Raw genomic sequence first — 6,400 nt, forward strand, 5'->3', positions numbered from 1 at the left:
ATATGTAATTATAATATTCTAGGACTAATAACTGATTTTTGGCAAATATTTTTAAAAAGTCTGTCGGAGCACAAATATCCTAGCGGGACATGCAAGACGAGCCAAAACAACCCCGCAGTTTAGGGGTTAAAGGACAATGGGCTGTATTGATGCAAGAAGTTAACTGTGGAAAACATCATCCAACTGCATTCGCTAGCAGACAAATAAAAGATGCAGAGAAAAATTATGGCACTATAGTCCTAGAGGCTCTAGCAGTGGTGTTTGCATTAAAAAAAGTTTTGTAATTTGGTATTTCGTTACAAAATCCATCTTTTAACTGATCGAAAGCCACTTGTGGGTATGTTTCAGGAAAAACTCCTGTCCAGGAGGAGAGCAGGATTGAAATGTTCAGTTGAAAATTACTATGTACATATTCTTTATATACAGGGCAAAATAAATTCAGCAGTTGATATCATATCAAGGAATCCAGCGACAACTCATGTCGCTACATTAACCCCTACACCGCGGGCTTGTTTACCAATTACTTGCGTGTGCCGCGGGGTTATTTGGGCTCCGACAGACTCTCAAAAAATATTTGCCAAAAATCAGTTATTAGTCCTAGAATAATAAAATTACATATGCTTATGGCACATACCTTCAGCTTTCTCCTGGAATGATTGTTGAGCCTTCGTCGGTTACCGTAGGACTTGTGGAGACCTCTGAAGTAGGGTAACGAAGTCTCCACTTTACACTTCCCAACAACCCGTAATATGATTACCACAGCCAGATACAAACACTATAAACACTATTCTACAATTTTCAAGTAGTTTGGGATCCATACTAAAAAAAAAAACACTGTGAAAGCAATGGAAATTACGAGCGCGTCTGATCGTTGCACTGGCACTAGTTCGCTCATGGTAGTCTGTCATTTATTATTCATAAAACCCCTCACACTTTATATTTCTATTACTATATAACACTTATATATATCTACAGTCTTTATCCATAAGTTTCCTTCAGTAGTATTAGTTTATTGTCACTGTAGGGATTCAATTTCTTTCAGTAAAATACGTAGCATTCACTTTCTCGTCCTGTAGGCTATACTGGCATTGAGAGTGAATGTCACTTTCATCTTCACTCTCATAACTCATAGCATTCAGACATGCTAGAGTGAAACTCACTTTCATTACTCCTAGGGTATATACTCATATTCTTATAATACTACTCATTTACATTTCTATTTACGATCTCTATTTTATTTACGTTATTTACATTTCTATTTTATTTACAGTGTTATGCACTGTCACTTGAAATAACTTATAAAACTATTTTCCATTGTTCACGTATATTTACATTCATTACTTTCACTTGCTGTTTACACATTATTTACAATTCCACTTGCACTGTTTTACTGAATAGAAAGATCGTAGTCACTCTTTTATCAATTGTCAGCCCTTTACCTCTTTCCACACGAGGTTTAGTAGGGGGTAAAGGTCACAGAGCCATTTGCATGGGGGTGAAAAAAGGCCTTGAAGTCAGCAAGATGAAACATACGTCCTCTCACTTCGGAAGATGACAGTACACTGATAACGCAGGGGCAGCCTAGAGGCCTGCTTTAGGGGTTATTCAGAGTTACCAATATTACTTCTTGAAACAGCTAAGTCTAGCACTGATATGATTGGCAGGAAATCTAGACAATACATTATAAATTTGGTAGTTCCAGGTGAATGTAAATATCATTTAGGGTTCTCCCTTCCCTCCTTACAGGTATATTTATTACGAAAATAGATTAGAGGCCTACTTAGGAGATATATAATCAGAGCTACCAATGTTAAATCTTGAAACAGCTTTGTGTAGCACTGATATGATTGGCAGGAAATCTAGACAATACATTATAAATTAGGTAGTTCCAGGTGAATGTAAATATCACTTAGGCCTCTCCCTTCTCTCCTTACATGTATATTCATTACGAAAATAGATTATACGGCATATTTCAAGGGGAAAAAAACAGCGAAAATTAGCGAACGAGTGCACGTGAGGTGTTGTCAGGTGATAATTAGCCAATTCCAGGTGTATGGCACTCTCACTTACCTGATTTCTTTCTTGCATATATTATTTGGTATAAGAATACGACATAGGGCTTATTTCAATGGATGAAATCAGTGAAAAATTCCAGGGAAGATTTACTTAGCGTAGCATGGCCGGGCAGGCGAGAGGATAGGGTAATGGAGGGGGGGTAGGGAGGGGAGTCAAGAACAGGGAGAAATGGCTAAATTGTCAACAATGGATGGGAGTACAGATGAGATTAGGAGTGCTGACTAGTGTTGGACATTGTCAGTACTGATAGATGATACAAGCCCCCACTTGAAAGCCCGGGTGAATTCAAAATAACACAGAATCACAAAAGCGACGCCCCGCGGTATGATCCCTTGCTCCCAGGCGTCACGAAAGTGACGCCCCGCGGTTAAGGGGTTAAGGATAAGGGATCCAATCCCCAACCATGACGAAATCTCGCAAGCATAGACACTTGATCCCAGATGGTCTAAAGTTATATTCAAATTGGAGAGTGGCAAGGACAAACAATTACCCAAGCAATATATACCACTCAAGCAATACACAATAAGCAAGAATGCCTTATACTGGGTAAATCCAGGACAACCAAATCATAGATGAAATTAGAAGTGGTACCTAATGAAATGATACCTCACATTTTAAGGACAATACACGATAGTCCACATGCAGGACATCCTGCCAAAGATAAGAAGGTCATACAGACCCGGATGTTATACTACTGGCTATCATTACGAAAAGACATACATGAGCACATTGATAAATGTGTGTCTTGTGTGAAAGACAAAAGTTGTACCTTCACCACTGCAAAATTAGGCACCTATCACGTACCAAATCAACCGTGGGACGTTGTTGCAGTTGACTTATTTTTCTCTTTATCTAATAATAATAACCAATATCTCTTCGTGGCTACTTATCATTTCTCAAGCTATCTGAAATAGCATCAAGCAAAAATCCACATGCTCAGGATGATCCAGGATATCCCATCACTTGGGACTGGGACACTTATGGACACAAACAACATCGCACATACACGTGACAGACGCGATTTGTTCAATCTAGGTGGAGCAATTCTAGGTAACATTCTTGACTGGCTACAGGAATAGATATTGAAGAGAAAAATAGCAAATTAGAAGGATAGCTCAAATCTTGACATATCAACAGAAGCTAGCTGATATGCAGAACACTGCAATGATGACGGTTCTGAAAAAATCTCAGAAAGGCAGAAAAAAACAAATCAAGAAAGTGTGGAGAAAATAAATGCACTGGAAAGGAATATGACACTTTTCCAACACTTATCAGTGGTCATGAAAGATACCGACATAATAATACTTTAGTTAGACAATACCAGGGCTCGTTATCACGCTTTCATGAAACGTATTGCCAATGCTGGTAATGGCAAGATCACCAATAGCTTGCTGCCAATTCACGATTTACGTCAAATAAGCAGTCAGGGCATACATGAACATGGTTTGTAGCCGTTGTTTGAGAAGGAGAATATCGTGCTATATTACCCATACTTAGAAGCAACTCTCATACTGACATCAATAGTAACAGATGATCTATTCACCGTCTGTCAAATGTACCCTTTCCCTTCAAGAAGGATGACACATTGGTCACAGTCATCACTAACACAGAACTCATCATTGTCACTAAGAAACAGGACACTGTTGCCTTCACTAGTGAATTAACAATTAAACATAAATGCCGCACATCATTACAAATTTGTTACCTTTGTCCTGCATACATCTTCACGGTTCATCCAGCTGGAGCAGACCCTTGTGAAATAGCTGTCATAAGAAATCATGACACTCATCAGCTTTGCAGTTCACATTTGCTCCAGATAAACTAAACCATCATTAACGCATTGGTCATTCACAGTTCATCTACTTCACTTTTAACACATTAGTCTTCGAAGTTTGTCCAGATACTTCACCATCTCATACTTAAGCATCAGGTCTATACATAGCACCTGACTATTACACTGTACTTGCACAATCTTTGTCCACCGTCACTTAAAAAAAAAAAAAAAAAAAAAAAAAAAAAAACTTTATGCCCTCATCAATCACACTGATAAGCACTTCCAACCACTACCTAAAATGGATTTAAATAATGAGTACGCATATTAAGTTGACTTGACTTAAGTCTGAAACCATGCAATTGATCAATCAAACAACGAAGCCCTGGGAAAAATATAGCATTAGTATGTTCACTCCGTTTTATGTGTGCAACCCAGCTCCAGTTGTCTTTATAATCATCGTCATCATATTTGCTATATTATTATTGGCTATGCACACAATGCAGGTTCGGACTGCAAACACAGAATAGTTATTCACGGAAGAAAAAGTCATAAACATTCAAGTGGGGCCTCCTGAATGAAAGTTGCACAATGGTTCATTGTGAAAATACTCTAATATAATTTATGTATACAAAAAAAAAAAAAAAAGAAAGAAATTATATTGTCTCTTATATTGTAGTGCATATATAATTAAACTAATATACATGTATACATTTTACATAACAGTATTAATAGTTCTCATATAGACTGTAGCACCAGTCGAGCAGGGCAGTACTCCCAAGGTGGATGGAAAGGTGATGACAGGGACAGCTGGAGCTCCCGTTTCATCAGCCCTCGGGACTAGTTTCTAACCATCCCCCTTTGCTGAACTTTTTTAGTGTCTCAGTAACACAGAGAGTAGGCCAGTATGTTCTCTAATATAAGTTTCTCTAACTATCAACACCAAACTACATGCACAGTACACACTACACTTCCTTTTCCGAAATTTAAACAAATTATGGCATCTCTAAACATAGCCTGAGAGTCCCCGGCGGAGGGGGGGGGAGATAAATGCCCCCACCATCCGCCCCTCTCCTGCTGACGACTCAAGCTGCCAGGAACCACTGTCTGACTCACTTCTTCATTTCTGCAATATTCGCGGCCTTTCCTCTAACTTTCACTCTCTTGAGCACCACCTCTCCTCCTCTAAACCTCATCTTCTTTTCCTAACTGAGACTCACCTGTCTGAGGCAACTGACAGCAAACCCTTTTCTGTTTCCTCCTACTTTCTCTATACTCATTTCAAAGCCGCAGGTGGCTCTTGTGTATATATATATATATATATATATATATATATATATATATATATATATATATATATATATATATATATATATATATATATATATGCAACGACTTATCGTGCTCTTGTGTTCCTGAACTTGATTCTTCTGAATTCTCTACAATGGCTTTGGCTTTCGTGTCATTGTCTGACTAAATATATCTGGGCTGTTTGCTTATCCCCCAGTTCCACTGATTTTGAAAAATTCTTTGACTATCTTACTTCTATGATGGAACACATTCTATCCATTTCCCCTTTCTCTGAAATCTCTGTTGTAGGAGATTTCAATGTTCACCACCACCTTTGGCTTTCCTCTCCTTTCAATGATCCACCTGGTGAACAAGCCTACATCTTTTCTATCCTTAATGACTTAGAGCAGCTTGTACAGCACCTTACCCATATCCCTGACCGCCTTGGAAAGAGCTCCAACATAACTGATCTCTTCCTTACAACTAATCCTTCTTCTTACACTGTTAATCTTTCCTCTCCGTTGGGCTCCTCTGATCAGAACCTTATTACCTTAACCTGTCCTATCATTCCGGTACGGCATGTGGACCTTCCAAGGAAATGTCGATTGTGGCACTTTGGAGCTGCAGATTGGGAGGCCCTCAGGCAGTACTCTTCTTTGATTTGCCATGGAATGATTATTGCCTCCATGGCCGTGGCCATCTGAGTGTTCCTTGCGCATTAAGGAGGTTACTCTCTTGGGCATGGAAGGATACATTCCCTGCTCATATCCTTTGACTAATGCAAGAAAGCCTTGGCTTAATCCCACTTGTTCTAATGCTGTCTGCAACAAGGAGAGGGCCTATAAAAAGTACAAGAGCCAACCCACCCCTGAATCACATCTTTTTTTATGTTTCTGCCCGGAATCGTGGTAAGTCTGTTCTTCCTACTAAAAATAATTTCATCCATATTAAATGCTCTCAACTCTCCAACTCGAATTCTTCCCGCTCCTTTTGGCACTTTGCCAAAAATCTTTCTAACAACTTTACCTCATCATCCTTCCCACCTCTTTTCTACTCTGATTTTTCCGTAGCTATTTCTTCTACTGATAAAGCAGATCTCTTTGCTCAGACTTTCTCCTCCAATTCCACATTAGATGATTCCAGTGCTGTTCCTCCATCACTTCCCCCCTCTCTTACTTCCTCAAGGCTAACATTTAAATTTCTTCAGTTGATGTATTTTCTGCCATCACAGGCCTCAATACTAACAAGGCATATGGGCATGTT

This window comes from Coenobita brevimanus, chromosome 56 (assembly GCF_032717465.1).
Source record: "Coenobita brevimanus isolate Jiangsu-jjx chromosome 56, ASM3271746v2, whole genome shotgun sequence".
Lineage (NCBI taxonomy): Eukaryota > Metazoa > Arthropoda > Malacostraca > Decapoda > Coenobitidae > Coenobita > Coenobita brevimanus.